The 11787-nt window shown below is 42.5% G+C and overlaps 1 pseudogene; it reads right to left on the bottom strand.

The window, feature by feature from the left end:
• Nucleotides 1–1940: 1940 nt before the first annotated feature.
• LOC143683262 (PEST proteolytic signal-containing nuclear protein-like) lies at nucleotides 1941–7625 on the bottom strand (annotated as a pseudogene).
• Nucleotides 7626–11787: the final 4162 nt, after the last annotated feature.

Below are 11787 nucleotides of genomic sequence, written 5' to 3'. Positions count from 1 at the left end.
GGAAGTGAGAAACACTGTGGAATTCACTTTTCTGAGGGTGATTCACCCACAGATAGACAAGCAAGGCTGCCTGGTAGAGTTGTGTAGTTTGTCCAGTTGCTCGGGTGGCAAGGGGGAGGATGAGATTTCTCTAATTCAAAGCAAAGTGCTCAAAAGTATTGTGAATTACTGATTATATATGTAGAACGGAATGGTCATATGTTAAGAACGTTTGTGTTTGTTTGTTGTTAAATTTTTCAAAAAAATTAAAGTAAAAGAAAAAAAGGCCAGCGAGGGGGAGATGCTAAGGACTCGACACCCCTCCGCCCTGCTCTGCCTCAGTCTAGCCTGGGAGAGACGCAATGGCGTCCAGTCTAGCTCTCCCCCTCCAGCCTTGTCTGGTCTCTAGCCCTTGCATCTTCCCCTCCTGCCCACTCCAGTTGTCTCCGGTCTCCTGTGATTGAAATCTCCCTGCTGGTCTCAGAGCTGACCTTCCCGCTTTTAATTCAATCAGGAATCAGAAGCCCTTTTAATTTAGGAAATAAAAGGCTGGCTGCTGGGCCGGCTGCACCTGATTGACGGGGCTGCCAGCAGGGCCGGGCTGGCCTGGGGAGGGGGCACAGACCCGTGACCTCAGCTGGCCTCTTTGGGGTGCAGACGCTCCCCGGAGGCCTGGGGAACAAAGGAGAAGCACCTCCCTGCTAAGCGCCAACCGAGGAGGGGCGGAGGGCAGGAGGTGGGGAGCGGCTGCTGTGCAGCCCGAGAAGTTGGGGAATGCAGGGCTCTCCCTGCAGCCTGGGGCACTTGGGGTAGACTTGAGGGATGACTTCCCAACTTCCCCATTCCTCCCTTCTTGCCGTGTGACCCTGCGTCATTGTCCCAAAGTTCCTCCCCACGACACATCTTTCTTTTCCAAGAAAGAAGAGATGCTAGAGGAATCACTGTTAGTTTTTCTGGACTTCGGGCTCTCATCTGTATGTGCTGATAATTGTGGGACCCAGCCATAGGGCCGTGTGAGGATTAAATGAGTTCATCAAAGCTCACCAACACGTTCAATCACAGCTGATGTTACTCTGCTAAAGGCATGCAGGCGTCCTACCTGCACTTGGAAGTGGTGGAGACTTGGGGTGGGGCCTCTGTTTCCTTCCCAGGAGACAGCCATGGGCAGGTCCCCCCAGGATGCAGTTTGGGCAATGGAAAGCTTCTGGCTCAGGTTTAGGACCCTGGTTCAGTACATTTTGGTACCTGACCTTGGGCAAGTCATCTCGCCTCTCCAAGCCTCAGTTTTCCCCTTTGAAAAGTGGGCTAGTATCACCCTCCTCCCAGGATTGTTTTGAGATGCTGGGAACAAGGGCCTAGGCCAGAGCCTGATATGTAAAAGGTGCTGAGAATATAGCACTTCTCTCCCCCAAAACTCCCAGCCAAGTCCCCAGGGTGTCTCTACCCCAACCTGCACTGGCCCCGAGGAAGCCCTACTTCCCTGAGATCCGGAGCCGAGCTCTGTGCCGTCACTGCCCTGCTCCTGTTCCACAACACTGTGTGAATATCTTGAGGCCTGATTTCCCCAGGGCTTGCCCCAGATGCTCCCTCTGTGGCTTCTCTCCTTCCTCAGCTGCTCCCTTGGCAGGAACCGTCCCTTGGCAGGATCCAGGCAGCTGCTCCACTCCTCCCCATTCTATGCTTCCCATCCCTCTTTCCCATTCTCCCCTTGCCGCCCCCCAAGCCCACCCCGTGTGTATGCAGCACCGTTGCCTGACAGAGAAGATGTCTGGGGAGGCTTCTCTCAAAACTCCAACTCACCCTGCTGCCCCTAGACCTGGAGACAAAAACACACGCTATAGTATCATTCTTTGGTATTTCAAGCATCTCGGATTTCCATAAGCAATTCTGCACAGCATCTGTATAAAGTGAATTTGGAACTAAAGGTAATAATCACAGCGACTAATCACTGAATTTAAGGCTTACTCCATGCGAGACTTGGGGCTGAGCCATTGACACACGCTGCTTCCGTTGACCCTCACGCTGCCCTGAGAGGCAGGATTACACCGTAAGAGTTTAGACTGAAACTCAGAGAGATTGAGCAACTTCTCTGTGACCAGCTCTTGAGCAGCAGGGCTGGGATCTGAGCCCAAACCCATGTCAACCCCTCTGCAGACTCAGCTGGACAGTTCATCGAAGTCTCTTGTGTACAGCTGATCTCATGGCAACCTTGGGGTCATGCTAAGCTTGTGACACTTCTTGTTGTGATCCCGTCTTACAGATGAGGAAATGGAGGCTTCCAGGCTGCTCAGTGAGTCAGACAGGGGACAGGGACTTGGGCTTCAGCCATGTGCTCAGACCTTGATCTTCTTCCCAATGGGGTGGGATTTAAAAGTGTTCCTTGTTCCCTAAACTTAGCATTCCAACTGGATCATTTGTTCATTCATTCATTTGGCAAATATTAATCCCCTCTGGGGTAGATTAGAATTGAGCAGGCCAGACCCTGGCCCCTTTCAATTTTTTTTTTTTTTTTTGGCCCTTCTGTTTTTTTATTAGAGAAGTTGTATGTTTACAGAAAAATTATGCATGAAATAAAGAGTTCCCATATTATTAATACCCTATTATTACCCTATTATTAATACCTTGCATTAGGGTGGTACGTTGGTTACAAGTCATGAAAGAACATTTTTATAACTGCACTATCAATTATAGCCCATCATTTACATTGTTCACTGTTTGTGTTGTCCATTCTATGTTTTCGGTTTTTAAAATTTTTTTGGAAAAAGTTCTGCATTAGTTAGATTCAATTGTCAACTTGGCCAGGTGAGCATACCTAGTCTTGTTGCTGCGGACATAAGCCAATGGTACATGAACCTCTTCTGTTGCTAATTACATCTGCAGTCAGCTAGGAGGCGTGTCTGCTGCAATGAGTGACGTTTGACTTAATTGGCTGGTACTTAAATGAGAGAGCACAAGGTAGCATAGCCTAAGCAGCTTGGCATTCCTCATCTCAGCACTTGCAGCTCAGCCCAGGCCTTTGGAGATGCAGAAAGAAGTCACCCCAGGGAAAGTTGTTGGAACCCAGGGGCCTGGAGAGAAGAACAGCAGAGACCATCCTGTGCCTTCCACGTAAGAAAGAACCTCAGTGGAAAGTTAGCTGCCTTTCCTCTGAAGAACTAACAAAATAAATTCCCTTTTATTAAAAGCCAATCCGTCTCTGGTGTGTTGCATTCCGGCAGCTAGCAAACTGAACAAATTCCAGCCTAAAAATTCTCCTCTTAACCACCTTCAAATACATAATTCAGTACTGTTAATTATGTTTACAATGTTGTGCTACCATCACCACCATCCATTACCAACCCAAATTTCCTTCAACCCAAATAGAAACCACAATTTCTAATCTTCCTTCGGATCTCAATGTTCTCAGGAAGGCCTTTCCCACTTGTCCTCTTTTGTGGTAGAGAAAGACTTGAAATGATCATTTACACAAATTGATAAAAATTGTGATAAGCAGTGTTCTTGGGGTAGAATGGGGAAGGTCTTCCTAAGAGTTTTGAGATCTGAAGGGAGGTTAGAAATGACCTCTGAGAAGCAGGCAGGAAGGGTGGGAAGTGTAACTAGACAGGGGAGCAATATGTGCAAAGGTCCTGAGGCAAGAACCATCAGTACAAATGTGGGTGGGAAGTACTCAGGGAGCAAGAGGGATGGCCAGTGCCATCAGGGCCAGGTGGGTCGCCTTCATTTTAAGAGAAGGCACCTGGGTGCGATTTGCATTCCCAGGTGGTGGAGAGGAGGCTGGCTGGGGGTGGGGGTCTCAGTCCGGAGGCAACTTCAGTGGTCTGAGGTACCAGGCTTGGAAGGGCTGGATGGTGAAACTGGGAGATGAGGCAGGGTAACTCCCCCCACCGCCCCACCCAGGGCTCCTCTAACCCTCTCCCAGCAGCTCACTGCAGGGACCAGTGCTCAGGGTCACCCTGACCCCCAGATAGCCGCGGTAGCTTTAACAATCCGCTCTCTGGGAAAATAAGTCTTCATTCGGCGGTATTTGCCAATTTCCACCTACCGTGAGCCGATTTCAAGTTACCAGCGTGAAGTTGCAGAACGTGGAATTGGGAAGAGATGTGCACAAGCGCCCAAGCCCATGCAAGTGAGCTCCAACTCCACCGCCTGCTGGTCTCAGAAAGGGCGTGGTTCTAATGAGGATTTTATTTGTATGTGGTGTCATACCCCTCTGCAGCTCCTGGGTTTGTGTTGGGATGGGGGAGTGTCCCCCTTTCCCGTGACTCCAAGAGACTGGTACTATTGTTATCCCCAGTGTCCCCCTTTCCCAGTGACCCCAAGAAACTGGTACTATTATTATTCCCACAGATGGGGTCTCAGCAATGAGGCAGATCTGGGAACTCAAACGGGGTCAGCCCTGCAGAGAAGCCAGTGTCCTTCTGATTCTCTGCCTGTCTTGCCTGTGAGAACTGGGCAAGGCAGGCTGGGGTTGAGGCAGCGGGGCGACTGGGGCTATTAAGAGGGGACAATGAAAGGACAATGGAGGGGAGGGCTGGGAGGAAGGAGGAATCTATCCTCTGGCCTGGCAGGAAGTGGCGCTCGGAGGGGGAGCGGACTCGTCTGAATATGCTGGTGGAACCCTAATTCTCAGAGGGAATGTGGGGGGATGGCCTCTAAAAGTGCGTTGGAATGAAGGCGATTTTTAAAACGCGATCATGACGAGTTTACGCGGCAAAGCCTAGACTGGGCTACGAGATGGGGTGCGCAGAGGGCCGGCGTCGTGCGGGTGTGCCGCCGCTTCCTCCTGTTTGCCCAGCTGGTGAGCCTGCGTTCCGCAAGGGCTCGGCAGGGACAGGGCAGCAGCCGGGGCACAGCTCTCGGCAGGTGGGGTCAATGAACACGGATGTGACAACACCCTCTTGGCCCCGCGCTGATTGTTCTAGAGTGGAAGGCGCGTGTGGGCGTGGGGCTGGGGGGCGGGGCCGGGGACAGGCTTTTAGGGATGCGGGTGTGCTGTGCGGTACTCCGCGGCCTCGTCTACAAAACCACTCCTCCGCCTGGGCTTTGCGCTTTGCTCGGGTCTTAGACCCACACCCTGCCGCTCTCTGCGGTTCCTCGCTTCTCCCCTCTCCGTGCTGCTTAGAAATGTCATTGCACTTTTTTTTGGTTTTCATATAGTTGTGCATTTATTATCACAATTGACTTTCTTTCCTTTGTAGTGAAAAATAACATTACAAAAAAGCAATACAGTTCAGAGCACATCGCAACAATTAGTCGTAGAACAGATTTCAGAGTTTGGTATGGGTTGCAATCCCACAAATTTAGGTTTTTACTTCTAGCTGCTCTAAGGTACTGGAGACTAAAAGAGATAACTAATATTATGATTTAGCCGTCATACTCATTTGTTAAACCCAATCTTCTCTGTACAACTCCACCATCACCTTTGATCTTTCTCCCACTCTTCAGAGGTATTTGGGCTATGCCCATTCTAACTTTTTCATGTTGGAAGGGACTGTCAATAATATGGGATAGGGGGATGAAACTAGTTGATGTTCTGGGGAGGGCCATTGCACTTTATAAAAAACGTCATACAACTCTGCATTTAAAGGGTACAATTCAATCTTTGTTACTACATTTACAGACATGTGCAACCATCAGCACAATTTTAGAACATTTTAGGGAAACCTTTGTACCCTTTAGTTGTCGTCTCCCTAACTCCCAGCCCCCCACCCCTCCGCCACCCATAAGCAACTACTAATCTACATTTATGTCTCTATGAATTTGCCTATTCTAGACATTTCATAGAAATGAAATCACACACGTGGTCTTCTGTGACTGGTTTCTTTCCCTTATCATGTTTTCAAGATTCAGTAATCCATGTTACAGCATGGATCAGTACATGATTCCTTTTTATAACGATGATATTCCATGGCATGGATATCAGTTGATGGACATATGGGTTGTTTCCATTTTGGGCTATTAGGAATAATGTTGCTTTAAAATTTGCGTACAGGTTTTTGTGTGGATATATATTTTCAGTTTTCTATGGCATATACCTAGGAGTGGAATCACTGGTCATATGGTAAACTTATGTTTAACTTTTTTTTTGCAGGGGATGCATGGTCTGGGAATCCAACCCGGGTCTCCTGCACGGAAGGTGAGCGTTCTACCCCTGAACCATCTGTGCACCCTTAAGTTTAACTTTTTAAGAAACTGCCGAACTGTTTTCCAAAGTGACTGCAGCATTTTACATTACCAACAGCAATGTATGAGGGTTCCCATTTTTCTGTGTCTCACCAACACTTGTTATTGTTCGCCTTTTTAATTATAGCCATCCTAGTGGGTGTGAAGTGTTATCTCATTATAATTTTAATTTACATTTCTTTAATGACTAATGATGTTTAGCTTCTAAATTGTCTAATTGGTTGGCATCAAGTTATTCCCTTATCTTTTTAATTTCTGTGAGGTTGATGGTGATGTTCCCTCTTTCATTCTTATTTTTTTTTGCATGGGCAGGCACTGGGAATCAGACCCGGGGCTCTGGCATGGCAGGCAAGAAGTCTGCCTGCTGAGCCACTGGTCTGCCCCCGTTCTTTTTTTTTTTAATTAAAAAAAGTTTATTTTTAAAGAGCTAAGCATCTGTACCCACTGACAGCAATACAATAGCTGGTTTATGATGACTTGAAACAAAACAAATATCCATAAGGAAGAAATGCTTATTTTAAATGTACGTAAATTTATTTTCAGTCAATAGTTCAGTAACATTCTTCTCTCAACGCAATGTTCCCTTTCTATGAGGCTGTTCTTGAGAGCCAGAGAGTTTAGGTGATAAGGAAGTTAAGTGAGTAACTACTTACATTTTGAACTAGGTTAAATGGACAGTAACTTTTTGCTTCCCTCTTAATGTGCTAGCAATTGTGTCTAAAAAAATATGCAATTCTTAAAAAGGTACATTTATGATTTCTTTATCTGTAACCTTTGGTAACTAATCACATGAAATTAGCAAATGTCTTGAAGTCTGTATAAAAAAACATGAATTACCTCTAACTTACACTCTCATTTATTAGTGTACCACTTAATATAAGTTTAAGGGTGGCTCCAAAGAGAGTCTTATATCATTCTTTAAAAAAGGAAACTGTTCTTGGTCATGGATATTTCCAAGATGAGATTTTATATTTCCCTCTTATAGTTTCTGGTTATCAGAAAACCCATGCTTTCCTTTGTTGATGGGTTTGATCTGGCTAACGTTGGTATATTCCTTCCAGCATTTTTCATCCTCATCTTTACTTCTGGAGGCATTTCCTCTGGCTCGCTATCTTCATCTTCATTGAAAGCTGCTGCCACTGAAAGGGTTTTTGGAGCAAGAGTTGGAACAGTTTCTCTATGTTTACTTGATCCAAGTTTGATAGTATGGCTGATGCTTTCCTTGTTATCTGACTGCCTGTGCCAAATCCAAACTTAGAGGTCTTTGTAGGTTTTGTTGGGAAGTCTCCAGCTTCTTCTTCAGCTGATCTCTTCTCAGGGCTGTGACTGGAACTTTCTCCTCCTTTACTGGAAGAAACAGTCTTAATTTTCACAGATCTTTCTGCTGCTTTTTCAGACCCTCTGATGGTTCCAGCATCCCAGGGCTTCTCTGGGTTCTTCTCTCCCTCCTTCCCGTCCTCCATTCCCCCCTCATTCTTGACTTTGGCATTTTCCCCCCTTGGTCAGTATATCTAAAGGTCTGTCAATTTCGTTCTTTTCAGAGAGCTAACTTTTGCTTTTTTTTTTCACTTTCTTTACTGTTTTTCTATTTTCTATTTCATTGATTTCTCCTCTAATCTTTATTATTTCCATGTTTCTTATTGCTTAGGGTTCAGTTTGCTCTTCTTTTTTCCCTAACATTTTAAAGTGGACTATCAGGTTACTGATTTGGGATCTTCTTTTTTCTAATATAGATGTTTAAAGATATAAATTTGTCATTAAGCACTGCTTTAACAGCATTCCATCAAGTTTGATGTGTTGTGTTTCTGTTTTTCATTCAGTCCAAAATACTTTAACATTTGCCTTGAGATTTCTTCTTTGACCCACAGATTATTTATAAATGTGATTTTTAAAAATATTTTTATTGAGAAATCTTCACACACGTATACTCCATACACGATGTACACTCAGTAGTTCATAATATCATCACATAGTTGTGTATTCGTCCCCATGATTATTTTTAGAACAATATAGTGATTTTTAATTTCCAAATACATACGGATTTCCTGAATTCTTCTATTGTTGAAATCTAATTTAATTCCATTATGGTTGAAAAACATACTTTGGGTAGTGTTAATCCCTTTTAATTTACTGAGACTTGTTTTATGGCTAGCATATGGTCTATCCTGGTGAATGTTCCTCGTGTACTTTAAAAATGGGTATTCTGGGGACAATCAAATCAATAGTCTGAGCCCTTGATCTTGGGATTCGCTCCTATGAAACTTATTTCTGCAAAGGATAGGCTAAGTCTACTTAAAATTAGGCCTAAGAGTCACCCCCAGAGAATCTCTTTTGTTGCTCAACTATGGCCTCTGTCTCTAAGCCAGCTCAGCAGGTGAACTCACTGCCCTTCCCCCCTCCCGCACCCCCACCCCTCTACCCTGTACATGGGACATGATTCCCAGGGGTGTAAATCTCCCTGGCAACATGGGACGGAAATCCCGGGTTGAACTGGGACCTGGCATTATGGGATTGAGAAAGCCTTCTTGATCAAAAGGGGAAAGAGAGAAATGAAACAAAATAAAGTGTCAGTGGCTGAGAGATCTCAAATAGAGTTGAAAGGTTTTCCTGAAGGTTATTCTTATGCATTATATAGAGATCCCTTTTTAGTTTGTGGTGTATTGGAGCAGCTGGAGGGAAGTGTCTGAAACTGTTGAGCTGTGTTCCAGTAGCCTTGATCCTTGGAGAGGATTGTATAATGATATCACTTTAACAATGTGACTGTAATTGTGAAAAACCTGTGCCTGATGCTCCTTTTATCCAGGGTATGGACAGATGAGTAAAAAGCATGGATAAAAAATAAAGAAATAATACGGGAGATAAAGGGTAAAATAAATTGGGTAGATTGACACACTAGTGGTCGAGAGAAGGGGTATGGCATTATGAGATTTTTCTGTTTTCTTTTTATATTTTTTTCTGGAGTGATGCAGATGTTCTAAAAACGATCATGGTGATTAATACACAAATATGTGATGATGTTGTGAGCCATTGATTGTACACCATGTATGGATTGTATGTGTGTGAAGATTTGTCAATACAAATAGATATTCTTAAATGGGTATCTGCTGTTGTTGGGTGCAGCATTTTGTAGAGGGCAGATTAAGTTGGTTGAGAATGTTGCTCAAGTCTTGTATGTTCTTGCTGATTTTCTGCCTAGTTGTTGTGTCCATTATTGGGAGTAGAGTTTTAAGATCTCCACCTGTTGTTGAATTCTCTACATCTTCCTTCAATTCTGTTAGTTTTTGCTTCATGCATTTTGAGCTCTTTCATTAGGTGCATATGTGCTCATTATATCTTTCTGATAAATCGACACTTTTATTATTATTAGATGTCTCTTTTTCTCTCTAGTATCACTTTTCGTTTCAAAATCTGCTTTTTCTAATAGTAGTATAGCCACTCTAGCTCTCTCATGGTTATTGTTTGCATGGTATATCTTTTCCCATTCTTTCACTTTCAAACTATTTGGATCTTGTCTTTTAAATCCAATCTGATAATCTCTGCCTTTTTATTGACATGTTTTAGTCATTCACATATAGTATAATTATTAGTATGGTTGGGTTTAGTGCTGCCATTTTTTCTATTTGTTTTCTATAAGTTTTCTGTCTTTTTTGTTGTTGTTCCTCTGTCTTTCCTTTCTGCCTTCTTTTGTGTTAAATAAATATTTTCCAATGTACTATTTTAATTCTTTTGTTGTTGGTTTTTTTTTTTTTTTTACTTTTCAAAATGAGTTATTATCTAGTTGTTGCTCTAGGGATTACAATATGCATTGTAATTTACCACCACCTACTCCAGACTGATACTAACAATTCCAATAAATTATAAAAACTTTGCTCCATTCCTTCTCCCATCTTTGTGCTTTTATAGTCATGCATAATACATCTACTTATATTATAAATCTAATAATTCTGTGTTATAAATATTGCTTTATACTATCTTGTGTGTTTATACTATCTTGTGTGTTTTGAAGAAGTTAAGAGAAGGAGAAAAATGTATTTATAGAATGTTTTATATTAACCCACATATTTACCATTTCTGGTGTTCTTCATTTTCTTCTGTGTATTTGAGTTTCTGTTTGGTGTCATTATTTTATGCAATTTTCTTTTAAATCAGTTAGTAAAAGAAAGAGAAACATATTGAGTGTCTTTTATACTAATTATGTAATTATCTTTTTTGGGTGCTCTTTATTTCTTCATGTGGATTTCAGTCAGCCTGAAGAACTTCCTTTAGTATTTCTTATAAGTATACCCGCTAGAAACAAATTACCAGTCTTTATCTGAAAATGTCTTTATTTAGCCTTCACTTTTTTTATTTGTTTTTTATTCATATGCCATACAATCATCCAATTTTTACAATCGTGGTTCACAGTATCATCATATAGCTGTGCATTCATAATCACAATAGATTTTTGAACATTTTCATTATGAGAAAGAAATAAAAATAAGAATAAAAGTAAAAAAAGAACACCCCCAAACATCCCCATCCTCCCTCTCCCTAGTATTTATTTATTTATTTTTGCCTTTTTTTTTTTTAAACTCATCTTTCCATACACTGGATAAAGGGAGTGTAAGTCACAAGATTTTCACAGTCACAGGGTCATGGCTTAAAAGCTCTACAGTTATTCAATCATCTTCAAGAATCAAAACTATTGGACTACAGTTCAGCAGTTTTAGGTATTTCCCTCTGTTTACGCCAATACACCAGAACCTGAAAAGGGATATCTATACAATGTGTAAGAATAACCTCCAGAATGAATGACCTCTCCATTCTGTTTGAAATCTCTCAGCCACTGAAACTCTATTTTGTTTCACTTCTCTTACCCCTTTTGGGCAAGAAGAATGTCTCAATCCCACGATGTCATAGCCGTAGCCTTCACTTTTGAAAGATAATTTTATTGGATGCAGACTTGATCGTCAATTCTTTTTCTTTCTTTTAACAGTTTGAATATGTTACCCTATTTCCTCTGGCCTCCATTGTTGTGGGTGCAAAATTAGCTGTTAATTTTACTGCGGTTCCCTTATATGTGATGAGTCATTTTTCTCTTGATTATTTAAAGATTTTCTCTTATCATCAAAAGTATGTGATATCTATGGATATCTTTGTCTTTATACTACTTGAACTTTTTTGGATGTGTGAATTGTTTTTCATCAAAATTGGGGACGTTTTGTTCATAGTTCTTCATTGTTTTTGTTACTTTTTCTCCTCTTCATCTGGAACTAAGCATAGCCTGCTAAGCATGATGGTTTTCAACAAGTCTCTGAGTCTCTGTTTTAGTTTCCTAGGATGCTCAAAGAAAATATCATGAAATGGGTTGGGTTAAACAATGGGAATTTATTTGCTCATGGTTTTGAAGCTGAGAAACAATCCAAATCAAGGCATCTTCAAGGTGATGCTTTCTTCCTGAAGAATGGCTGCCAGCAATCCTTGCCTCCTCTGTCACATGGCAAGGCACCTGGTGGTGTCTGCCTGTCTCTCCCTCCTCTTCAAGGTTTGGCTCCTTGCTTCCATAGCTTTCTCTCTCTCTGTACTCATTCCTTTTGCAAAGGATTCTAAATAGGATTAAGACCCATCCTGTGTGAGGTGGGTCAC

Source organism: Tamandua tetradactyla, chromosome 5, assembly GCF_023851605.1.
Source record: "Tamandua tetradactyla isolate mTamTet1 chromosome 5, mTamTet1.pri, whole genome shotgun sequence".
Taxonomy (NCBI): domain Eukaryota; kingdom Metazoa; phylum Chordata; class Mammalia; order Pilosa; family Myrmecophagidae; genus Tamandua; species Tamandua tetradactyla.
The sequence above is the reverse complement of the archived record's forward strand: the minus strand, read 5'-3'. Positions and strand labels throughout refer to the sequence as shown.